This window comes from Cetorhinus maximus, chromosome 16 (assembly GCF_964194155.1).
Source record: "Cetorhinus maximus chromosome 16, sCetMax3.hap1.1, whole genome shotgun sequence".
NCBI classification, from domain to species: Eukaryota; Metazoa; Chordata; class Chondrichthyes; order Lamniformes; family Cetorhinidae; genus Cetorhinus; species Cetorhinus maximus.
Window position 1 is genome coordinate 68,997,534 of NC_135894.1, and position 25,460 is coordinate 69,022,993.

A 25,460-nucleotide genomic window follows, 5' to 3' on the forward strand; every position below is an offset into this window, starting at 1 on the left:
TTCCATCACAATTACGTTGAACACTGGATTGTAATTAGTTGGAGTTATTTCTGAGTTCATAATTGAAGAATAGTGTAGTCAAGTTAAAGCTAACGTGAGAGCTGGTACATAAAAGGATTCTGTGAAAGATATAGTTGTCATTTCAGGTGAGTGAGATTTTTTTATAACTAAATATTTATCCCAATGATATGGGATTGTTTAGTGTGTTGAATGTGCTTTATATTATCACTTAAATACTGAAAAATTTATCAGAAATGCTGCATCCTTAGAAAAGGGCTCAGATATAGATGCCATTATAATTACCTAAATATAATCCAAAAATTAACAGAAGTTTGAAGTAGCCCATTAACAACAGCTCTGAGTTACTGGACTATAAAACATAAGGCCTGAGTTCCAAGCCTAGTACTGGATTTGTTTAAGTTTCTTCAGTTGATGAGTTTAAGTTGCAAATGAATTTCATAAGCCCTTGACTAAATCACTGAGGAGATAGAAAGAGAAACATACCAGGCTGATTCCTGCCCAGTAGAAACAGATTCTAGTCTAATCCATGGTCTGCGCTCACAAAGATGCTCCATTCACTCTGAATGTACACAGATGGACAATGTCAGGCTTTTTAACTGCAGTGAAGTGGACTTACAAAAGTCAGTAAACCATTTCAGCTGTAGCTCATTTGGTAGCAGTTTTGCTTCTGAGTTAGAAGGTTGTGAATTTAAGTCCAAATCCATGACCTGAACACAAAAGTCAAGGCCGACACTCCAGCAAATACCGAGGGAATGATGCACAGTTGAAGTTGGCTTCTTTCAGATGAGACATTAACCAGAGGCCCCATCCGCCCTCTCAGCTAGATTCCATGGCACTATTTTGAAGAAGAGCAGGGTAGTTACCTCAGGTGTCCCAGCCAATATTTATTTCATAATCAATGTCACAAACAGATTATCTGGTGATTATCATATTGCTATTGTGGGACTTTGATGTGCACAAATTGATTTCTGTGTTTCCTGCATTTCAACAGTGACTACACACTTTAGGATGCATTTGGTCGTGACAGGTGCTATATAAATGCAAGTCTTTCTTTCTATGCCAAGAAATCCAACTAAAAGATAATGCAATTTGTCCCAGCATTGGCAAGTGAATTTGGTGTTTAGACTTGAACCTGCAATATATTTGTTCAAACCACAGGCTATGTTTAATCTGTTGAGAAATTCATAATTTCCACACCAATTTTTTCTTTAAAAATGTGAGCTGACCCAAGTCATGGTGGAAAGCAGACCATGTGAACCTAAAATAGACAAATATCCAAACCTCGAAATTCTGCCTGTGGTTGGATATGGGCGGAATTCTGGTGGAGGCATCCTAATTTGGTTCCACTGAGTTTTCACACCATCTAAACTATTGTGCTGGGTGCTGTGCTGACAGGAATGTCTTCTGCCCATTACTCAACACCAAACTGAGAGGAGGTGCAGGTCCCGTTCTGGGCTAGTAAAGAGTGCAAAATTTAGTGATAATCGATCGCTGTTGCTGAATGGCCCTGTCATTCCAGAGAATAAGTTTCAAAACATTTTCCTTCTGCTTGACCCGAGCCTCTGATTCTACCTCTTGGAGCATCAAGGAACCACTTTGCATTCCTCCAGCTGCACTGTAGGGGTATAGACTCCATGACCTTGTTCTGGGGATTTGGAGCTGGGGTTACTGCGGGAGCGTAGTGGCAAGCAAAATTTCTATCTTCCCACACTTCTGGCAGCGTAAGATATCTGGGCACCAGGTTCTGGAAATTAATTTTTAATAGGCTGACGTGAGAAACAGAGGGCAGTGTCCCAGCTGGATGACTGTGGCTCGACTAATGAAGTTGAATTCGTTCTGATTTCCTTGCCATTGCAGACAGTGTTTCATGTATTCCTGACAAGATTCCAACATGCTGTGCTTTTTGACCCTTACAATGATACAGAAAAACTTGATACCATTTGACAGTCACACTTTCTGTGGGCTCCTAATAGCAATCAAGTGAAATTGTTGACACTGCAACATCATTCCAAAAATAAGAATTCATCTGCCAAATTATTTTTTCCAAAATTGTATGCCTAGGTTCAAGTTTGTTTTGACAAACTACAAATGTATATTTTAACTTGTTCCTTAGTTTCTGGTTATTTTAACAGGAGTGCTTTATTTTGTGTAACAGTTGGGTGTGTTGTTTTCAGTAAGAATGCAAGTTTTTCTTTACATCTTGCGTCTAGATGCATGTTGTAGCTGTGTAAGCAAACTAGGTTGTTTCCTCTGTAGAAAATACCCCTGCAACAGTATAAAAATAAAGGTCAAATTCATATATGCTAGTCTGATATCAGCAGCTGTCTGATATAAGCACATTTTATTTAGTTCCCAACTTATTCCCAACTACAATTGAAGAGATGTCAACTAATTCTTGTTATGGACACAGTTAGATAGTAGCCTTTTCCCTGACATATCGCTTGCTGCAGGATTCAATTACAAGCAACATGACTCTAATTGAGGATCAAATTTATAACCCAATATGAATTGTGTCCATTTTTAAGCTCAGTCACCTCCACACCATTGTTGAGGGTCAAGCTGACTGCACTGCTGAAAAAGCAGATGTATGGAATGGTTGCTCTGCAAAATAGGTGGGTGCCTCAGTCTGTCAACCAGCTCTGCACTTGAGTGGTAGATTAAACCATGATAAAGTGCAGAGCACCATTACTGCACAGGAAATCCACAAGCTTAGAGGTAGTTCCACTCATATGAACCTACCGCAATTAAGATGCTTCTGAAAGTTCTTCTAAACCACACTGAAAACATACTGCAAACAGCGAGAAATGCGTTATGCCACAAGGAAGGCAGAAGCTCACACAGTTTCAAAGCATTTTCATGATGAATTTGAGTGAAATTCAGATGGAATAGGTAGTTATAGATATTTGAACTAGAATGTTGATAAGGTGGAAAGGTGACATATTGACTCAGTTAAGCCACATGTAGATTGAAGAAAGGCACAGCCAAAAAGTAACCTTGTGTTAACAACACCTTAAGAACTGATGCTGCTAAAAAAAAAATCAGTTAAACTCAGCTCACCTAATTAAGAAATATGGACTGAAAATCAGTTAGAGATGAAAGAGATATTGACAATGGGGTGGTGGTTGACGAGGTGTATGATTAAAAAAGTGATTGATGGCAGCAATTTTCAAATGACCAGGAATAGTGCCTGAGTAAATGGAACCATTAACAATGTCACTAGCGTGGGGATCAGGATGGGGAACTGAATTGTCACAAGCAGAAATGGAGATGGGAATTAAAGGATTAAGAAGTGGGTCATATGGAAAAGATAAGCTTAGGGAGAAAGGGGAAGTTGGATGGGAGGTTTGAGTTAGATTGAGAAGAGAGAGAGGGGTGGTCGATGGACCTTATGGTCCACTCTTGCTCCAATTTCCTGTCCTCTTGGCCGAGGCGAGGAAATCAGCTACGCAGATGGTCTCATTTTTAGAAACGAAGAAATCCTTAAACACTTTAAACTTGGTACTAGAGCTGAAGGTGAAGTGCGCAGGGTAAGGGATTTGAGGAGGTGCTTAGTCTCGAGGTTCCCTGAGCTTTCCAAAATAGTCTTGGAATAGAGAAGGATGCAGCAGAAGGTTTTTGGAGATAATTCCCTTCTAAAATATTTAGGATGTATCACAATTCCGGTTCATAATGTTATCTTAATATTTTGAAAAACATAATAAAATTTCTGTATAGCTACTTTGTGGAGCTGTTTCTCCCCACGTAGTCAAATATTTCCCCAATCTAGCCACACTTAGATTAACTGCAAAATTGATTTCAATATTCTGACTATAACAATATGGTTAATTCACTGACATACTCATTACTCACTCAGAATGGTGATTTTCGAATTTTACCTGATTCTTTCTCCCATGGGAGGAGGTAGCAGTAATATTGAATAGGATAAAAGTAAATATGGAGGAGGTACTTAAGGTTGGCAGTCCTCAAAACAGAAACAGTCACCTGGACTGGATGTGATACATCCTAGGTTGTTGGGGGAAGTAAGGGTGGAGATTTTGGAGGCTCTGGCCATTGTCTTTCAACCCTCCTTAGATATGGGAGTGGGAAGGGGTTAATTAATAACCTTGTTGTGTGGGGTCCTTTAGGGAACAGTGACTATAACATGACAGAATTTTTCATTAGCATGGAAAATGAAGTAGACCAATCCGAAACTAAGGTCCTAAATCTAAACAAAGGAAACTATGAATGTATGAGGCGTAAGTTGGCTTAGATTGGGGAACTTCATTAAAAGACATGATGGTGGATAGGCAATGGCTATTATTTAAGAAACAAATGTATGCATTACAACAGTTATACATTTCTTTCTGGTGTAAAAGCACAACGGGAAAAGCGGCCCAACCATGGCTAACAAAAGAAATTAAGGATAGTATTAGATACAAAGAGGAGTCATATAAAGTTGCTAAAGTAGCAAGCCTGAGGACTGGGAATAGTTTAGAATTCGGCAAAGGAGGACAAAGAAATTGATTAAGAGGGGAAAAATAGATGGCTGGATTTTCCGCACCCGCCCGCCGCCGAGATCTTCCGATCCCTCTGCAAGTCAATGGACTTCCGGCTGGGGCGCCGCCTCGCCCACAGCAGGTCCTGCCTGTAATGAGGCCGGAAAATCCCGGCCAGAGTATGAGAGTAAACTTGCAATAAGCATAGAAGCTGACTGTAAAAGCTTCTACAACTATGTAAAAAGAAAAAGGTTAGTGAAAACAATTGTAGGTCCCTTACTATCCAAAATGGGAGAATTTATAATAGAGAATAAGGAAATGGCAGAACAATTAAACAACTATTTTATTTCTGACTTCACAGAGAAAGAAACAAATAACTTCCCAGAAATGCTAGGGAACAAAGGGTCTATTGAGAAGGAGGAATTGAAGAAAATTAGTATTACTTAAAAAATAGTGCTGGAGAAATTAATGGAACTGAAAGCTGATAAATCTCCAGGGCCCGATAATCTACATCCCAGGGTACTAAAGGAGGTGGTCACGAAAATACTGGATGTATTGGTTGTCATCTTCCAAAATTCTGTAGATTTTGGAACAGTCCCAGCAGATTGGAGGGTGGCAAATGTAACCCCGCTATTTAAAAAAGGGGGAGGGAGAAAACAGGGAATTACAGATTGGTTAGCCTAACATCAGCAGTGGGGAAAATGCTAGAGTCTATTATAAAGGATGTGATAACAGGACACTTAGAAAATATCAATAGGATTAGACAAAGTCCACATGGATTTATGAAAGGGAAATCATGTTTGACAAACCGACTGGAGTTTTTTGTGGACCTAACTAGCAAAATAGATAAGGGAGGACCAGTGGATGTGGATTTGGTGGGAATGTGAGTGGATGTAAAGAGGCTTCAAGGCAATTTAGACAAATTGAGTGAGTGGACAAATACATGGCAGATACAGTATAACGTGGATAAGTATGAAGTTATCCACTTCGGTAGGAAAAACAGAATGGCAGAGTATTATTTAAATAGTGATAGATTGGGAAATGTTGATGTACAAAGGGACCTGCGTGTCCTTGTACACCAATCACTGAAAGCAAGCATGCAGGTGCAGCAAACAGTTAAGAAGGCAAATGGTATGTTGGCCTTCATTGCGAGTGGACTTGAGTACAGAAACAAGGTTGTCTCACTGCAGCTGTACAGGACTGAGACCACATCTGGGGTATTGTGTGCAGTTTTGGTCTCCTGACCTAAGAAAGGGTATATTTGCCTTAGAGGGAGTGCAACGTAGGTTTACCAGACTGATTCCTGGGATGGCAGGATTGTCGTATGAGGAGAGAATGGGCCGACGAGGCCTGTATTCACTGGAGTTCTGAAGAATGAGAGGGGATCCCATTGAAACATATGAAATTCTGACAGGGATGGACAGACTGGATGCAGGGATGATGTTTCCTCTGGCTGGAGGTTCTAGAACAAGGGGTCTCAGGATATTGGGTAGGCCACTTAGGACTGAGGTGAGGAGAAACTTCTTCACTCAGAGGGTGGTGAACCTGTGGAATTCTCTACCACAGAGGGCTGTGAAGGCCAAGTCACTGAATAGATTTAAGAAGGAAATAGATTTCTAGACTCTAGATGTGTCAAGAAGTATGGGAACAGAGCAGGAGTATGCGTGAGATAGAGGATCAGCCATGATCATATTGAATTGCGGAGCAGGCTCGAAGGGCCGAATGACCTACTTCTGCTTCTATTTTCTATGTTTCTATGACAGAGGACTTCAAGATTGCAAATGCTACGCCCTGCTCAAAGAAGGGAGACAAATAAACCTGGCAATTACAGGACAGTCAGCCTTATGTCAGTGATTAACTTAGAAAAAATAATCCAAGGCAATATTATTTGTCATGGGAAAATACGAATAGTAAATCACAGTCAACATGGATGTGTTGAAGATAAATTGTTTTTGACTATCTTGTTTGAGTTCTTTGATGAAGTAATGGAGAGGGTCGAGGACGGTAATGCAGTTAATATTTTGTATATGGTCTTTCAAAAGGCTTTGATGCAATAAAAGAACAATGAAAAATAGCTCCTTTCATGACCAGAGGATGTCTCAAAGCTCTTTACAACCAATTAAGTACTTTTTTGAAGAGTTTAATTTAGAAAATGTAACAACAAATTTGTACACAGCAAGTTCCCACAAACAGCAATGTCACAGTAGCCAGATAACCTGTTTTTGTGATGTTGATTGAGGACTAAATATTGGCCCGGACATCACTCTTCAAAATACTATGATTGGATCTTTTACATTCATCTGAGAGAACAGACAGGGCTTCAGTTTAACATCTCATCCAAAAGATGGTACCCCTGACAGTGTAATATTCCCATAATTTTGGTGCTCAAATTCAGGACAGGGACTTGAACCTAGAACCTTCCAACTAACAGTCTGGCATGTTACTAACTAAGTCAAAGTTCAACTATGTAATAACCCTATTATGTAATAACCCTACATAATATACTTATTAGAAGAATTGAAGGCCATGGGATTAAGGGGCAATGGCAGAGTAGATATGAAATTGGCTAAGGGACAGAAAGTAGATCTTAGTGGTGAATAGTTGCTTTTCAGACAAGAAGGAAGTACTCAGTGGTGTCCCCCAACCTTTGGATTGCTACTATTATACTATATGTTAATGACTTGGAGTTGAATATCAGAATATTATTTTAAAGTTTGCAAATGACGCAAAGCTCAGAAATGTAGTGAACAGTGAAAAGGATAGTAAGAGACTTCAGAAGGACACGGAGAGATGAAATGGGCAGAGACATGGCAGTTACAATTTAATGCATAAAAAAATGAAGTGATGGATTTTGGGAAGAAGAATGTAGGTAACATAAACCAAATCGCGCAAATTTAAATGTTGTGTAGGAACAGGGAAACCTGGGGATGTGCTAAAATCAGTAAAGATGGCAGGACAAGTTGAGAAGTCTGTTAAAAAAGCATACTGGATTCTTGGTTTTATGAACAGTGGAAGAGAGTTCAAAAGCAAAGAAGTTATACTGAATCGCTATATATCATTGCCTAGGCCTCAACTGGTGTATTGTGCTTAATTCTGGGCACCACACTTTAGGAATGATCTTGAGGCCTTAGAGGGCATGCAGAGGAGATTTACTTAAATGGTAGCAAAGATGCAGGACTTTAGTTACTTGCAGAAACTAGAGGAACTTGGATTGTTTTCCTTAGAGCCGACAAGGTTAAGGGGAGATTTAATGGAGCTGTTCAAAATCTTGGAGGGTTCTGAGAGAGTAAACAAGGAGAACCTGTTCCCAGTGCCAGGTGGGTCTATAATCATGGACACAAATTTAAGGTAATTGGTCAAAGAAACAGAGGTGAGACGAGAACAAAAATGTTTACACAGTGAATCATTATGATCTGGGATGTACCACTTGAAAGGATGGTGGAAGCAGATTCAACAGTAACTTTCAAAAGGAAATTGGATAAATACCGGAGTGGGAAAAAGTTGCAGGGGAAAGGACAGGCGAGTGGAACTGATTTGATCATTTTTTCAAAGAGCTGACACAGGCACGATGGGCCTAATGACCTGCTTCTGTGATGCATTGTTCCATGATGCAATTCAGGCCAATTCTTATTGTTTCTGGTACAAGCCCTCTGCTCTTCAAATAGGCATCATGGAACCTTTCATGTTCACCCGACCAGTCAGATGTGGCAGAGAAGAGCGATACCCAAAATTTCTTGTCCAGCAAAACTGGTGATGGATGGCTAACCTAGTTGTGAGCCAGCTATTTGAATTTGAAGGAGCAAAAATTGTGGCCATTTCAGAGAAACAACCAGGATAGGGACAAAAGCATCAAAGGTGAGGTAAAGGAATAACGGAGCTCATTGATAGCTCCAGAACTATTGGGCAGAATTTTACTGGCCCCCAGGAGGCAAGAATGGAGGCAGGGGGCAGCTAAATCGAGGGGAGCTATGATGGATCGGCTCCCTGACTATGTCCCGCCATTGGGAAATTTTACTGAAGCAAGCCAATTTAAATATGCAAAGACCCTAGTAAGGGCCATTTTACTGTGCCATCAGTGCTGGGTGTGAGCTGGCGGTTAGGATACACTCACTGATTGATTGGAGTTAGCTTTATTTTCCAGACAGCATAAGTTTTCACATCTGAGAAATGTGATCGAGATTGATTCTGCGATATTTGCTTTAACAGCAATTGATATCTCCATATTAATGACCGAGACCTCGGTGTACAGAATTTCAAAACTTGTGGATGATGTGAAACTTGGAAGCATTGTGAACTGTGAGGAAGATAGTGCAGAACTTCAAAAGGACTAAACAGGTTGGTGGGATGGGCAGACAGGTGGCAGATGAAATTTAATGCAGAGAAGTATGAAGTGATTCATTTAGGTAGGAAGAACACAGAGAGACAATATAAAATAAAGGGTACAATTCTAAAGTGGGTGCAGGACCAGAAGGACTAGGGTGTATATGTGCAATTACCATTGAACATGGCAGGACAGGTTGATAGAGCGGTTGATAAAGCATATAGCATCCTAGGCTTTATGAATAAGGGATTTGCGTATAAAAGCAAGCAAGTTATGTTAAACTTGTATAGAACACTGGTTCAACCTCAACTGGCATATTGTGCCCAGTTCTGGGTGCCAGGCATTAGGAAAGATGTGAAGGTAATAGAGAGAGTCAGCAAAGATTCATGAGAATTGTCCCAAGGATGAGGAACTTCAATTATATAAGTAGATTGGAGAAATTGGAAGTGTATTCCTTGGAAAAGAGGGTGAGAGGAAATTTGACATGGGTATTCAAAATAATAAGGGGTCTAAACAGGGTAGATAGGGAAAAAATGTTCCCGTTGGTGGAAGGATCAAGCTCAAGAAGGTACAGATTTAAGGTATTTGGTAGAAGAAGCAATGGTGAAATGAGGGGAAACGCCTTCATGCAGTGCATGGTTAAGATCTAGAGTACATTGCTTGCCAATGTGGTGGAGAAAGGGTAAATAGAGGCATCCAAGAGTGAATTGGATTGTTATCTGAAAAGGAAAAATGTGCAGGGTAATGGGGAGAAGGTGGGAGAGTAGCATTAGGTAACTTGCACCCTCATAGAGCTGGTCCAGACATGACGGACCGAATGGCCTCCTTCTGTGCTGTTACAATTCTCTGAAGCTGTGATTCTATGAGTCAATGAGAATCGGTTTGGGGGGGCGGTTGGGGCTGTGATGTAGTGGCGGGGCAATCTCGCCGCTGGTTGGAGTTATACCTAGCACAAAGAAAGATGTTTGCAGTTGTTGGAGGTCAATCATCTCAGTCCCAGAACATCACTGCAGGAGTTCCTCAGGGTAGTGCCCTAGGTTGAACCATCTTCAGCTGCTTCGCAAGTGACCTTCCTTCTATCATACAGCCAGAAGTGGGGTTGTTCACTGATGATTGTTTTTTTTTGTTCATTCAAGGGATGTGGGCTTCGCTGGCTAGGCCATCATTTATTGCCCATCCCTAATTGCCCTTGAGAAGGTGGTGGTCAGCTTCCTTCTTGAACTGCTGCAATCGTACAATGTTCAGTACCATTTGCAACTTCTCAGATGCTGAGGTAGTGGGCGTCACTATGCACCAAGTCCTGGACAATATTCAGGTTGGGCTGATAGGTGGCAAGTCACATTTGTGCCAAAGAAGTGCAGGCAATGGCCATCTCCAAGAAGAGAGAATCTAATCATCATTCCTTCACATTCAATGGCATTACCATCACTGAATCCCCCACTATCAACATCCTGGGGGTTACCATTAACCAGAAACTGAACTGGACTAGCCATATAAATACTGTGACTACAAGAACAGGTCAGAGGCTAGGAATAGTGCGATGAGTAACCCACCTCCTGACACCATCTACAAGGTACAAGTCAGGAGTGTGATGGGATACTCTTTGCTTGCCAGGATGAGTGCAGCTCCAACAGCACTCAAGAAGCTGCACACCATCCAGGGCAAAGCAGCCTCTTGATTGGCACCACATCCACAGACATTCACACCCTCCATCACCAACGCACAGTGAAATAAATATTTTGTTTCTGTCTTCAGAGTAGAAGCCACAGATTACATATCAGAAATATTGGGTAACCAAAGTAGAATAAGAGTAATTCATTTCAGCAGAAAAAATTAATTAGAGAAACTTTTGGGACTAAAAGCCAGCATATTGCCAGGACCTAATGGCCCAAGGGTTCTAAAAGTGGTAGCTATAGAGATGGTGAATGATCTGGTTATGATTTTCCCAAATCCCCTAGATTCTAGAATGGCTCCAGTGGATTGAAATTTATCAAATGTAACAATGCTATTCCAGAAAGAAGGGGAAGAGAAAAAAGAGGGAACGACAGGCCAGTTAGCCTGACGTCAGTTGTTGAGAAAATGCTGGAATCTATTATTAAGGGAATCTTAACAATGCACTGAGAAAATCATCGTATGATCAGACAGAGTCGACATAGTTTTATGAAAGGGAAATCATGTTTGACAAATTTATTAGAGTTTTTGGAGGATGTTATTAATGGTTTGATAAAGGGGAGCCAGTAGATGTAATACATTTGGACTTCCAAAGAGGCATTTGAAAAAGTCCTACACAAAAATGAAATATGCAAGACAAGGGCCCCTGGAGTTGGGGCAATATATTAGCTTGGACAGAGGATTGGTTAATGGCAGCAAGCAGAGAATATAGATAAATGAGGCTATTTCACATTGCAGGTTATAACTAGTGGAGTGCTGCATGGAACAGTGCTGGGGCCTCAGATGATTATAATATTAATGACTTAGACAAAGAGAGCAAGGGTAAGGCATTCGAGTTTGCCGATGATACAAAGCTACATGAGAATGTAAGCTGTGAGGAGGAGACAAAGAGGCCACAAAGAAACAAACGAGTGAAGCGAGTGGGCAACAAAATGGCAGATGGAGCATAATGTGGGGAAGTGTGAGGTTATTCACTTTAGTAGCAAGAATAACAAAGCATAATACTTCTTAAAAAGGCATGAAACTTCTAAACAAAAATAAAAAATGCTGGAAAAACTCAGCAGGTCTGACATCATCCGTGGAGAGAAAGACAGAGTTAATGTTTTTAGTCCGCATGACTCTTCTTCATGAAGTGAAGCTTCATGAAACTTCTAAATGTTGATGTTCAGAGAGACTTGGGTTAACTTGTACGAGGAATGCAGAAAGTTATCATGCAGATACAGCAAGCAATTAGGAAGGCAAGTGGAATACTAACCTTTATTACAAGGGGATTGCAGTACAAGAATAAAGAAATCTTGCTAAAATTGTACAGAGCTTTGGTGAGATAGTACAGTGAAGATTCACTAGATTGACCCCTGGGGTGAGAGGTTTGTCCTCTGAGAAGAAGCTGAGTAAAATTGGCCTATATTCTCTGGAGTTAAGAAGAATGAGAGGTGATCTCATTGAAACATACAAGATGCTGAGGGGGCTTGTCAGGGTAGAGGTTGTTTCCCCTGGCTGGGGAATCTAGAACACAAGGGAATCTTAGGATAAAGTGGTCAATTATTTAGGACTGAGGTGAGGAGAACTTTCTTCAATCAGATGTTGTGAATCTTTGGAATTATCTACCCTGGAGGGTTGTGGATGCACCATCATTGATTATATTCAAGGCTGGGATAGATAGACTTTTGATATCCTAGGGAATCAAGAGACATGGGGAGCAGGCGGGAAAGTGGAGTCGAGACAGAAGATCAGCATGATCATATTGTATGGAGGGCAGCATCAAGGGGCCCTATGGTCTACTGCAGCTCCTAATTCTTATGTTCAACCTAGCTCTCGCTTGACTTAGGGTACACCAGTGTTGTTGTGTGAAGTCAGTTCCTGGATGGAGTTGTTCAAAGTAACCAAGTTCTCTAAGATCGTTGGCATTTTCCATCGTTTTACCACTCTGTAGATACTTAGTGTTTTGGGGTAAGAGATTTTCAGAGACAACCTTCTTACTGGACTTCAATCTTTTGGATGATGAAGTATATCCATGTAGTGGGTTTCTGGGATCATACAGCCGTGTTTGGGTCTAGTCATATACATTCACGTTAAGATCCTGTCAATCTCTCACTGCAACTAGCTATGGGAAGGACTAAAGGTAGAATTTTGGACAGTTGAGTTTGTCATTTCCTCAGTCTGTTAGTTTTCCTATGTCAACATTTGCAACAGTGCATTTGACCATCAGTCATCTTTTGGTTTCATCAATTTTTGAATGGGGACATTATCACAAACAAAGAAAATCCACCCAAGGGCACACAACCCCACTTCCATGGTCAAATTGGGCAAAAAATTACAAGTATTGATCAAGCTCACAATTGGAGCAACAAGATACAAACACTAGGCTCCCATTCCTCCAGCAAAAGAGTGGCAGAGTGAAACTCCTATGTGTTCTCTCATTTTAATTAAGTAATAAATAATTTAAAATCATGAAAACTACACTTGGAAGATGTATTGCAAAGGCAATGAAGTAAAAATGCATCTTTCCAGTTGGAGCAATGGTGAATTACTAACCTGTTGATTATGAAGAACATAAATAGTATGTTAACCTGACATAGACCGCAATATAATCACAGGAAGTAAAAATCACATAGAATATATCCATATTACCATTACATCAAAGACATTTTATTTGAACATAGATCACTTGAGGCTCAGCTCAGACGCTGCTTTGGTTATTAAGGTCAAATATATGTTAGTGAATATTCTTGAAATTGGTTCTTCTTTAGAACAGGTCTAAACTTTGTGGAGTTGCTTAGATAGGTGGGATGCCCTTTTGGAGAGGCAAGTACCCTTGGTCCTGGGACATCTTTGGGGTGGGTCAGGTGCCCTTTGGGAGCGGTAAGGTACCCATTGGGATTGTTAAAATTAGGCATGAATGTGTGTAAAAAGTGCATAAATTGCCATAAATGGCTATAAACAGCTCAGCCTGGTGGGGGACGGTGGTGCTGGATAGGGGGAAATGTTGGAATTGAGGGTGTGAGGGGCCATGAGAGGTGGGTAGAGATAGGTTGGCATGGAGAGTATAGGGTTTGATGGGTGAGGGGGGTTGGAGGACTGTGTAATGTTTTTCTTTTTAATCCTTAAATGGGAGAGAATTTTCTCCCCGTTGTGGTGGGGGGGGGTTGTGCGGTGACGAGCATGGGCAAGCGCAGACCCAATCGGCACCCCCGAACGGGTCTGCACCTCCATTTTATGTGGGCAGGCCAATTAAGGATCACCTAGCGTGACGCATGCCTGGAAGTGCTGTGTGCTCCCTTTGTGGCCGGGGGAGGGGTGGTCCCTGAATCAGGAGTGCGCTCTTTCGTGCATGTGTGCAAAAGAGCATAAAAATCTCCCTGAGGCAGAGAGGTGATAAGCTTTAATTTTAAAAATTTTAATAAAGAAAAAAAAAATTTAAGACATGTCCCCTCATGTGACAGTGTCACATGAGCTGGGACATGTCAATGAACTTTAATTAAAAAATTTATTTTATTTATACACCCTTCATGAAGACTCATCCTGTCTGTGGATGAGGTTCCATGGAAAATGTGAAGGCCGCCTGGGCTCTTCGCCTGCCCGCCAACCTTAAGGTTGGACAGGCAGCTTTCTCAATAGCCTTAATTAGTTAATTAATGGCCTTAACAGGCCTTTGACAGTTTGGCAGGTGCACAGCCGACTTGGCTGAACTGAAAATCTAAATGATGTGCAGTGACGTCGGGACACTCGCCTGACATCACCCTGCATCATCTTACGCCTCGGCAAGTGGGTCCCGCCCCTGCTCTCCGAGCCGAAAATTCTCCCCATGGTGCCAGTGCACTGAGGCAGGCCTTCTGCCCAGCCCACCTCTACACCCAGCAGCCTCAGCACTCATTCTGGGGTCGCCCACCACGACTCCCGTTTGCATCTGCACTCCCTCCAGACCGAAAATCAGACCTGCTGGGATATTTTCTCCCGGGTCTTGTTTGTGGAGCCAAGAATTGTCCTGACTCTGCACTCCTGACTTGGGAGAGAAAATTCAGGCCTTTGCTCCAGTCTGAAAAACAACTATTCACCACTACTTTTTACTTTCTGCCTGAGCCAATTTTGTACCCACAAATCCATTGCCCCTATTAAACCATTAGGTTTGATTTTGCCAACAAGCTATTTATGTGGTACTTTGTCAAACACCTTTTGAAAGTCTAAATGTGCAACAACAACCACACTGCCCTCATTAACTCTCTCTGTTACTTCAACAAAGAACTCTGTCAGACATGATTTGCCTTTAACACATGTGGGCTGGCTTTTGTTTATTAACCCATATTTTTCCAAGTGACAATTAATTTTGCCCTTGGCCATTTTCTCTAAAAGTTTCCTCACCATTGCTATCAGGCTGACCGGCCTGTAATTGCTGGCCCAAGTGGAGTTTTTGTCTTTTGTGTGAACTGTGTAATTGCTTTTTTTTCATTGAGCTTGTGAGCAACAGGTTCCACTGGCATTTTGCAATTGGAGCAGAGGCCAGTACTTGGAGAATCACATTTCTTTAGAGTTTATTCCCTTGGGTTGAGATTTTGGGAAACACTTCACATTTTCCTTAACTCTCTTGGAGTTAGTGGATATACCCAGTTCACTTTGACTGCTTGCATTGTGATAGCAGACCACTGTTAGCTCCTGGGTGGCAGGGTCCTAGGCTTCAGCCTTTGTCCCTATGAGTCCAATTGGATGATGGCAGGTGAATTTGATGTGATCCCTGAAGTGTCAAAGATAAATCTTACTTTACTGTTTAAAGAGGGAGAGTCAAGACTCTTGTGATCCCATCCAAGTGTGTAGGATTTGGATTTATTTTTTATGCATTCATAGGATGTGGGTGTCACTGGCTAGACTATCATTTATTGCCCATTCCTAATTGCCCTTGAGGAGGTGGTGCTGAGCTGCCTTCTTGAACCTCTGCAGTCCATGTTGTGTAGGACAGAGTCCAGGATTTTGACCCAGTGACAATGAAGGAACGGCGATATATTTCCAAATCAGGATGATGTGTGGCTTGAAGAGGAACTTCCAGGTAGTGGTGCTCCCATGCAGATTATGTGTGCCAGACAGACCATATTCACATTGATGATTAATGCTCCTTTTGAGTGTATTGCTCAATCTTCAGTGCTAGGAATGAGAAATTGCTGAATTTACCTGACAGTTTCCATGAAAATTAAATCTGCTGGGACTTTCAAGTATGGGATATATGCATAATTTTTAGGAACATTCTTTTCTATTTAAATAAATCAAGGCAGCTTGCTTTTCAAACATTTTTCTTTCTGATGCTCTTACTGTATTGTATTAACTCTGAACAGCCAAGCATCTTACATCTTACATTGGATATGTAGATGGGGTAAAGCACTTCCTATGAGATACCTAGTCTACTAAGCACCAATTTTAGAGAAATCTTCATTCCAATTTCAAGTTCAGAGTTAGAATGTTGGTAGGAAGAACAAGGAGATACAATATGAAATAAAAGGCATAATTCTAAAGGGGTGCAGGAGCAGAGGAACCTGGCGTGTATGTGCATAAGTCATTGAAGGAGGCAGGACAGATTGAGAGGGTGATTAATGAAGCTTACAGTATGCTTGGCTTTATTAATAGAGGCTTAGAGTACAAGAGCAAGGAGGTTATGTTGAACTTGTACAGGATACTAGTTCAGTCTCAGCTGGAGTATTGCATCCAGTTCTGGATGCCACCCTTTAGTAAGGATGTGAAGGCACTGGAGAGAATGCAGAAAAGATTCATGAGAATGCTTCCAGGGATGAGGAACTTCAGTTATGAAGATAGACTGGAGAAGTTGGGACTGTTTTCCTTGGAGATAAGAGGAAATTTGATAGAGGTATTCAAAATCACAAGGCGTCTGGACAGAATAGGCAGGGAGAAACTGTTCCCACTCATGAAAGGATTGAGAATGAGAGAGTACAGATTTAAAGTAATTGATAAAATAAAATCTTTTTCACACAGTGAGTTGTTAAGGTCTAGAATGCATGGCCTGAGAGTGTGATGGAGGCAGGTTCAATTGAAGCATTTAAAAGGCAATTAGACTTATCTGAAAAGGAAGAATGTGCAGGGTTATGAAGAGAAGCTGGAGCAATGACACTAGGTGAATTGCTCATTTGGAGAGTTGGTGCAGACTTGATGGGCCAAATGCATTGTAACAATTCTGTGATTCTTGATTCTATGTTTGCTAGAATTGTTCTACGGTCAATTATTTATTGTAAACAGCCACTTGGCAGTACAGAACTTGAATATTGTTGAAAAAAGAGACATGTTTCCAAAGCTTTTTGTCTTGCACTTATCAGGACAAACACAAGAATGCCAAATTTCAAACAATTACAACAATTTATACAATGGGAGAAAAGGATGCTGATTTATTAGCAAGTTGACAGATGGGCTGAGACACTTCCAGGGAGAAAGCAATAGGAGACTATAGGCTCCCCAAGCTCCTGGGTAATTTAAAAACCAGCCTACATTTGCAAAATCCAAAACAAAATATCTACTGTTAGATGTGATTCTACGATCAGGCAGCACTTGCTGAACAATTCTGAGTGCGCTAATAGCTGGTAAATGCTGATCTGTTCAAATCCCAGAGGGAAACTTGAAACAACTGTCACAACTAATTTTCAATTTGTATGTTTTGAGATGCGGACTTTGAATTCAGTAATAATACCACCAAGTCTTAAGGGGTTTTATACAACTAATTTAAACATATATTAATAAAAAAAGATTGTAAGCACATACATATGTCTGCAAATTACTGACACAATAACTTTTAAATCCCTAATTAATCTGGTTTCCAGTTATACCTTCGTCAAGGCAACTGTAAAACACACAGATTTTAAAAGACCCAGGCAATGTAAAATATACCCTGAGCAGTCTAATTCGAAGTGAGTTCTCATAACTTCAGTCCCTGGAGGCAGCAGTTTGGTACATACAGGCTAAAGGCGTTTCACACTTGTTGAATCTTAGACTGCCTACCCTTACAAATATTTTCCCCGTTGAGTGCAAATATCCATGTTTCACTATGTCTTTGGACTTTACCTTCATGATGATAAAAACCTCTCATAGCACTAAGTTTTACCAGTAATCTTTGGGGAAAAAAAGCACACTGTTTCTAAACTTCACCTAGCTAGGTGACACATTTCACCCGTCCTTTGAAAACAATCTAGTCTGGTTCATTTAAAACTGTAAATGTTCTTTTACGCCTTACATTCTAAACTTTCCCCCTGTACAGTAAACAGGGCAGAATTTTTTCTTCGTCGGGCATGCCCGACCCGAACAAGAGTAAAATAGTGCGCAATGACTTCGGGTGAGCTTCCCGATGTCATTGCGCACTCTCGTGATATTTCGCTCAATGGGCATGGTTGAGAAGTGGCAGCGCGCCCGCCGACAATTAAAAGGCCTATTAAGGACCTTACTCAATTACTTAAATTGAATTTTTCGCTGCCCATTTGGTTGGCAGGTGAGCAAATAGGCCAAGCGGCCTTGGCAATTTTTGCAAAACCTCATCCATGGACGGGATGAGGTTTCGACCAGTGATTAAAAAACAAAACTTTTAAAACTCATTTTTAACATGTCCCTGCTCATGTGACAGAGTCACATGAGGGGACATGTATTCCTTATATTTAAGTTCTTTATTTGTAATGTTAAAAATTTTCAGCCCCCTAGGCAGCTCTGTTTCTTCAGGGAGCTTTCAGTGTGCGCTCCCCCACGCATGCGCAGACTTCAGTGCTCACGGTCCTCCCATCCGCACCCCAGCAGTGCTGAGGCTCCCAGCACGTGTTTCACACTGGCTAGCCGTTAATTGGCTGGCCAACGTGAAATTGCGGTCGGTTTTGTGGCTCTCCTGGGCCTGCCGACAAGGTAAAAATCCTGCGCCATGTTTACATCAAAGCCTTCAGACCAGCTGCTATTAATCCAATTAAGTCTCACACACACACATACAAACACAGATACCACTATTTTACAATAAATTCCAATAACATTATGAGAATTATTATATCCTCCCGACAGAATAGAGAATTTGTGAAACTATTTTAAGAAATGGACAACTGCCACAATGATGATGGCAAAATCATGCAGTCATGAATGTCGCAGGTACATGAATGGGCAGGATAGCAGTTTAAGAAATAGGGAAGTGGGTGCGTGGAGAATTAAATGCCAAAATCACTATAGATGTCAAAGGGATATTCTGAACTGCTGGCTGCTATCCAAGTAGATAAGTAAATGAAAAACTGGTACAAATATACGAAAATAAAGTGATAGAATAAGCTAGGCCATTTCTTTATTGGTATAAATTGGGGCCATTACTGTACTACCTAGATCTACCACCACCTTCCACAAGGTAAGTTCCTGGAGTAGAGGTAACAGAGGTGAGCAGGAGAGAAATGGGTTTCGGTTCATACTCCTGTCGGTCCTGGTGAAGTTGAGAAAATCATGGGGCTGGGAAGTGGCCGAAGGGCCCACAGCCTCATTTTCCTACTATTGCCGATGTCACCTTGCCAGAGAGTGGAGTAAAATTCAATCCATAAATTTTGAGCATGTTGCCATAGTCTTTTACATGTCTTCAGGCCTGACCAGGAAACAGTAAAAGTATAACAACATTTAGATGATCAGAAGTATGTTCAATTGTGACTGAGAAGCAACAGTTAGAAAATGTCAGGGTTATTATTTGCAATAAACATAATCTGTGAAAATTGTGTGTGGCAGTAACAGCAAGAAGTATCCACCATTCTGAGAAGATACTCAACTGAAGCAGGACTAATTTTAATGAACTGTAAAGGGACCTGACCCAGGTGGATTGGAAACAAAGGTTTGCCAATAAAACAGTAAATGAACAACAGGAGGCCTTCAAACAGGCTCTGGTTCATGTACAGACTAGACACATTCTTATGAAGGGGAAAGGAAAGCCATCCGAAGCTAGAACTTCTAGGATGGTTAAAGATATAGAAATTAAAAATTTAAAATGAAACAGAAAATGAGGCTTATGATAAATGTCAGGTGCATAATAAAATAGAGAATCAAGAAGATTACAGATTTGTGGGTAGCATAAAAGGGAAAGAAACTTTACATAACGCCTTTCATGACCACAGAATGTCCCGGTGTTTTGCAACCAATGAAGTATTTTTGAAGTATAGTCACTGTTGTAATGTAGGAAATGCAGCAGCCGCTTTGTGCACAGCAAGCTCCCACAAACAGCAGTGCGATAATGACCAGCTTAGCTGTTTTTGTGACATTGATTGAAGGATAAATATTGGCTAAGGCACTGGGGATAACATCCCCGCTCTTCTTCAAAATAGCACCTTCTGCTGTTGGGGTCACTATGAGGTAAAAGGAAGTTTGTTTCCGTCTTTGTTTTTTTTGTGAAATTTGAGGATCAACTAGAGCCAGGGCACGTGCTGTACCTTGACTTGGCATCCATGGCCACTTTTGTCCTCTTTATCCTCTTGGTCCTTTCATGAGCTGGCTACATATAAATAGTAAAAAAGTAGTCAAGGGAAAGATGGGTTTGATTGGGAACCAAAAAGGACATCATCTTGTGGAAGCGAAGGCATGGCTGAATTACTAAATGAATACTTTGCAACTTGTATTCACAAAATAAGAAGATGCTGATACTGCCAATAAAAGAAGCAGGGTAGAGGGGGTGGGTGCTGGGAGGAAAATAGGCAGTGGAGGTGCTTAAAAGATTAGCAGCACTCAAAGTAGGAAAATTACTGGTCCAGATGGGATGCATCTTAGGTTTTTCAGGGAAGCAAGGGTAAAAATAGGCTGTAGCCACAATCCCTCCTTGAATATGGAAATGGTGCCAGCGGATTGAAGGGTTGCAAATATTACACCCTATAAAAGATAGGAGGATACAGATAAACTCACTGGCTATAGACCAGTCCACTTAACGTCAATGGTAGGAAAATTTTCAAGGACAATAGAATGGGACAAAATTAATTACCACCTGGAAAGTCATGAGTTGATAAATGACAGACAACAGGGATCTTTTAAAGGCAAATTGTGCCTGACAAACATGATTGAGTTCTTTGATGGAGTAACGTAGGGGTCTGGTGACGGTAGTACAGTTGATGCTGTGTATCTGGTCTTTCAAACACTTTGATGAAGTACCACATAATAAATATGTTAGAAAAATTGAAGTCCATGGGATTAAAGGGACAGTGGCAGCATGAGTACAAAACTGTTTAAGGGTCAGAAAGTAGAGAGTAGCGGAGAAAGGATGCTTTTCAGACTAGAGGGAAATATACACTGGTACAGGGGGCAGTGTTGGGACCACTGCTCTTTTTCATATATGTTAACTTGTATATATTACCTAAACTTGAGCAGACAGGGCATAATCTCAGAAAGTTTGCAGATGATACAAAGCTGCAAATTGTAGTAAACAGTGAGGAGGATAGCAGCAGGACATAGACAGACTAAGAAATAAGTAGACACATGGCAGATGCAATTTAATACAGAGAAGTATGAAATGATGTATTTTGGTGTGAAGAATGATGGCTGGCAATATAAACTGAATGTACAATTTTAAAGGAGGTGCAGAAATAGAGACCTGGGAGTGTATCTACATAAGTCTTTGAAACTGGCAGGACAAGCTGAGAGGTCTTTTAAAAAGCTTATGGAATCCTTGGGCCTATCAATAGAAGCATAGAGTACGAAAGCAAGAAAGTTACGCTATAAACCCTTATGAATCACTGAAGTCCTCAGCTAGAGTACTGTGTCCAATTCTGGGCCTCACACTTTAGGAAGGATGTCAAGGCCTTGGAGAGGGTGAAGAGGAGATTTATTAGAAATACCTCAGGGATGAGGAGCTACAGTTATGTAGAGAAATTAGAGAAGCTGGGATTGTCCTCTATAGAGCAGAGAAGGCTAGGAGGAGATTTAATATAGGTGTTCAAAATGTTGAGAGGTTTTGATAGAGTATATTGGGAAAAATTGTTTGCACTTGCAGGAGGGTGGCTAACCAAAAGACACAAATTTAGGATAATTACTGAAAAAAACAGAGGGGAGGTCTGGAGAATTTTTTAAAAAATTGTTGTCATCCAGAATGCACTACCTCAAAGGCTGGTGGAAGCAGATTCAATAGAACTTTCAAAAGAAATTGGATAAATACTTGAAGGGGAGAAATTTGCAGGGCTATGGAGAAAGAGCAGTTGGGTGGGTCTAATTGGATAACTCTTTCAAAGGGACAACAGAGGTGTAATGGCCTTCTTTTAGGCTGTATGACTTGGTAAGTATGAACATGTGCAGTTGAAAGCTATTTCTAGCATAATCTCTCCGTTGAAGAAAGCAACAGTCAGCTAAATATACTGACTCTGTATTTCCGGCCACTTTGATGGACATGTTTACATCAAGGACACAAGTTAAAAAGGCTAGCAGTGAGGAACCAGAGACGGAACACTATTATTTTGTAAAAGGATGTGGTTGGCTGAGTCTGAAAAACCCATTGTTTGGCTTTCCTGAACAGCTTTGAAGGTATATGTTCCCCAATCATATAATCTCTAGATATGTGTTTTATTCATGCAATGCCAATTACTATATATTTATATTGTATTTACTCAAAATGAATATTTGTCAAGGTTCTAAATACAATTTAGTGATTCAGATTTAGTGACAGTGATTCAGAGCTTATTTAATTGAGGGATTTCAGTGATATAAACAGTAGGAAAGAAGCTCGATCTGATTCCAACACATTTGAGTTTTGGAACTTCACCATTTGCTTTAGTAAGTCTGTTCTATAGGGCTTGCCACAAATGCTCAGTCACCACCTTGAAGATGGCTGAAGGTCAAACTGGCTCTATTGAAACAATAACAAAGTTCCGACAGAGAAGGAGCCAAGAGCTAGCAGTACAGTGGCTTCCTGCAACATTACATAAACAGCCGTCAGCAGATTCAGATATGGCTTTATATATTTAAGGCTAATTAATCCTGTTTCTTTTAAGTAAAAACATAAACATTAACAGGTTGTAGCCCGACAGAAAACAACAATAAAATTATGACATTCTCAAATATGGCTTATGTAGAAAGAAGTAAGGTTAGAATCTCTCTGAACAAAGCTTCCCTTCTTAGAATATGTCCCAAAAATTACCCTTCAGTTTTAGCCCTTGATTCATATAGTCTTACGAAAATCCTTCAGATTACATTCAGTTTGGCTCTTTCATACCTTTTGACCAAAATGATGATCTGTAATTTCTGACCCTTAAACTTTGGAGGCTTGGAATTTCCTTAGGAATCCTCCAGGAGGAAATCACTGGAACTCCTCCCCCAAAGACATATTAGGCGATTAAAATTGGTTGTTGATGTGGTTTCTGCAGGGTTTCCACCAAAGTTGAAACGGGAGATCAGGAAAACTGTGTGGAAATTCAGAACTGTAGTTCTTGTAGTTTTTGTTATTGTGGTTCAACAAGTTCAGAGGCCATCTGAAATAAACAACCATTCCAAATGATTACACTATCCACCTTGATATGCTTCTTGTGGACAGTGCACTATTGATTCTGATAATAGGAATATATTTCTGGTTTAATGCACTTATCTAGTTAGCTGCTGAGCCAAACTTTTCTGAGGTAACTAATCTCAGCTGGAGCAAAGGTAAGGGTGCTACAATTTGTCTCAGAACCCCTGGTTTAGGGAAGGAAAACTGGGCAATGCTCTTGCACTGCAGCAATATCCAATGATTCCTACTGGAATTCATGTATGTGGTCAGGCTTGGTCTAGACTATGATGACTCAGCAGGGAATAGTCTGTTGGCACTCACCACCAAGGTTTACAATGGAATAATGATTGGGTGAGATACAGGAGGATGTTTCGAGGAGCTGCTTTCCGTTAAAGGAGGAAAAGAAAGACAACCTGGTGTGGAAGAAGAAATTTCAAGTGAGCGCTATGTTCGCAATGTTTGTAGACTACCAGTTATCAACCTGGTGGGTCATAAAGCATGTACAGACAGGGTGTGGAAAAACCAGAATCAATGGTCCAGAAATAAATGTAATTTGAATAATACTGATGCTGTAGCGATTCTTGCCATTTTAGGCAAGTCCAGGTAAAGCCCCTCCTCTCAGCAGACACCCACATGCACTTTGTAATCATTTTAATTTAGGCTCCACCACATATTTCCTCCCTTTTTGAGGTTTAGCTGACCCACTCTTTCTTCTTCAGTGGTTCAAAACCATTCATTCCCATTCGCGGTGAACTGTTTTGATGACTCAAATTTTTTCTTCCTGTTCCTGTGCTTCTTCAGGGGGTTTTCATTGAATTCTGCTCCCCCCCCCCCCACTCCTGGCATCTCCAAGCAGCAGAAAAGAGAAGGGAACGAGGAAAGGGAGATGGTTGACACTGTTTTTAATTCAGGAAGTCAAGTGCAGAGTTGGAAGTGAGTTTAACTCCAGGAACGTTTAGAGAGGGCAGTGTTTGTGGGACAGATGGGATTCCACCAAGGACTATTTGGCATGAGGTCACAGCCATTTTAACTCTTTTTTATTCATTCTTGGGAAGTGAGCATCCCTGGCAGTGCCTGCATTTGTTGCCCATCCTTAATTGCCCTTGAGAAGCTAATGGTGAACTACCTTCTTGAACTGCTGCAGTCCATGTGGTGTAGGTGTAGTCACAGTGCTGTTAGGAAGGAAGTTCCAGGCTTTTAATTCAGCAATAGTGAAGGAATGGTGACATAGTTCAAAGTCAGGATGGTGTCTGACATGGAGGGGAACTTGCAAGTAGTGGTATCCCTATGTGACTCCTGCCCTTGTCCTTCTAGGTGGTAGACGTTGCATGTTTGGAAGGTGCTGTCAAAGGAGCCTTAGCGAGTTGCTCCAGTTTATCTTGTAGATGGTACATACTGCTGCTACTATGAGTCGGTGGTGGACAGAGTCAATGTTTAAGGTGGTGGATGGGGTGCCAATCAATCAGGCTGCTTTGTCCTGTCATTGAGCTTCTTGAGTATTTTTGGAGCCATGCTCATCCAGGCAAGTGGAGAGTATTCAATCACACACCTGACTTATGCCTTGTAGATGGTGGACAGGCTTTGGGGAGTCAGGAGCTGAGTTACTTGCAGCAGAATTCCCAGTCTCTGACTTGCTCTTGTAGCCACAGTATGGCTGCCTCAGCTGGTGTTAACCCAGCGGCAGGCAGAGGACTCACCATTAGGGGAACACAACAAGCAAAACTGTGCAGGGCTACTTGCAGGCTCCTGGGAGAGGTCCGTCATTCAAAGGTACTTAGTATAATGTACACAGTTACCCTGATTGAGGGAGCTGGCATAGGGAAGGGGCTGCCTGCTGAGAGGCACACCCCTTGCTGCTTGCTGCTGACCCCTCTCATGCCTTTCCCGGTGAACCCTACCCTGCAACTCCCCTCTCACCATCACCCAACTGTGGCCTGGGATCCAGCGAGGATACTAGGCATCAGGTGGGTGTCGCACCAGCAACAGCCACAACTTCCCTGGTGGCACTGCTGTTCAATAAGGCTGATAACCTCTGGTTGGTTGGCTGTTCTCAGCAGGTGGGACTTCCACCCCCGGGGTCCTTGATTCTGGGGAAGGCCCACCTCTGTCCAGTTAAGTGCCTGAGTGGCACTTAGTACGATGGGCCGTCCCCAGTAGAGGCGAGGTGGAGCTCTCGCTAGCTCTCCAGTCGGTGGGCGAGACCCTTGTCACCTCCATTAAATAACACCACAAATAACTTTGCCAACAAACTGCACACATAAAAGCACCTCTAACGCAAAAAACCTTTCTGAAGTATTTCACAAGATTTCTTCGACAGCATCTTCCAAACCCACGACCTCTACCATCTAAAATGACAAGGGCAGTAGACACATGGGAACACTACCACCTGGAAGTTCTCCTCCAAGCCACTCACTATCCTGACTTGGAAATATATCGCCGTTCCTTCACTGTCGCTGGGTCAAAATCCTGGAACTCCCACTCTAACAGCACTGTGAGTGTACGTACACCACATGGACTACAGCTGTTCAAG

At 41.4% G+C, this 25,460-nt stretch overlaps 1 protein-coding gene across 2 annotated transcripts in view; it reads left to right on the forward strand.

The window, feature by feature from the left end:
- Positions 1 to 25,460, forward strand: part of cd247 (CD247 molecule) — a 132,684-nt gene that overhangs the window by 82,238 nt on the left and 24,986 nt on the right. The gene's annotated exons all lie outside the window — the stretch shown is intronic.